Below are 1,343 nucleotides of genomic sequence, written 5' to 3'. Positions count from 1 at the left end.
AAGCATGATTAGGGGAGAATTGAGAGAATAAACCCCAAACACCGAGTGATTAGAGTGCAAACACTTCCGACGAGGGTTCGATGCTCAATCCTTTGATTCCCGGTTCTCGCGAGCATTCCTCATGCAAGGTTGCATATATGCATTTGATGCTTAGAAAGTGGCAAGTCCTATGCTTTGACCATCATTGTACCCCATGTGTTCGCATATGTCCTAAGAAGGCTAATTTGTTCCCAACCAAGTGGATAGTGGCACTAGTCATAGTTGCATGCATATAAGTAGGTTGCACTTCATGAGTCTTATACTTTTGCAATCCCTCGGTCTTCTGTGTTTCTTTGTATTCCTCTAAGCATGAGGACATGCTAGAATCTAAGTGTGGGGAGGTTGACAAACCCCAATTTGAGGATTTATCTTGTGATGATTTCAGGGGTTTTATCAATGATTCCATACACTTTCTATATGAAAATACAAGATTTTGCATTCCTTTCCTAGTTGCGCCTCATGAATGAAAACATGCTTATTTCGCACTAAAATAGATACATTTCTAATCTTCTCTTGATGCCATTCGATGTCGTGACTTGTGTGTTAAGTGGTTTCATGATATAGAGTAGGAATGGACCGAAAGAGAGAAAGATCTAGATATTTTTGGAGGAGAGGAGAGTTAGTTACACTTTTTGGGGAGAAGAAGAGGGAGATTCCAAGCTTTTCACTAGGGTTCATCCTCATCTAACTTCTGAATCTTCAATGACTTTTTTGGTGAGATCCATTACAATTCTCACTCCACTTTGTTCATGTCATAGATTTTTTTCTCCAATTTCAAGTAGTAGATGCAATTGATCAATTCTCATAGATCTAGAATTCAACTTTGTAATTTTGGATTTCATCTCTATTTTGGATTTTTATTGCTACTCTTTGAGACTTGTTGTTAGATCTTTGTGTTGCAATACTTTCAATTTGACTTTTCTTCCCATTTTACTATGACTTTCCTTATTGCTCATCACATGTTTGATAAAATGACAACATTAGTTATGGAGTAGAATTTTCACACTTGGCATAGGGTTTGGTCCTTGGAAGAAGTTGAATAGTTGTATCAATAGTTGATTTGGAATTAGGGATTGCTAGTTGGCTTGGAGTGCACTAAAGCTAGATTCCCATAAGGTGAAGCTAGGACTTGTGACTCAAGTTGATTGCTTTCATTTGACCTCTCTCTACACCTAGGGGATAACTAAATGGAGCAAGGCCTAATTGTTGTCAACATTGAATGGACTATAAGGATAGGATTTCTAATGCCAACCCTAAGCCAAGTCTTTTGATAATTGATTGTTTGTTTCTCATTGCTTTGCTAA

Source organism: Arachis ipaensis, chromosome B07 (assembly GCF_000816755.2).
Source record: "Arachis ipaensis cultivar K30076 chromosome B07, Araip1.1, whole genome shotgun sequence".
Classification (NCBI taxonomy): Eukaryota; Viridiplantae; Streptophyta; class Magnoliopsida; order Fabales; family Fabaceae; genus Arachis; species Arachis ipaensis.
The sequence above is the reverse complement of the archived record's forward strand: the minus strand, read 5'-3'. Positions refer to the sequence as shown.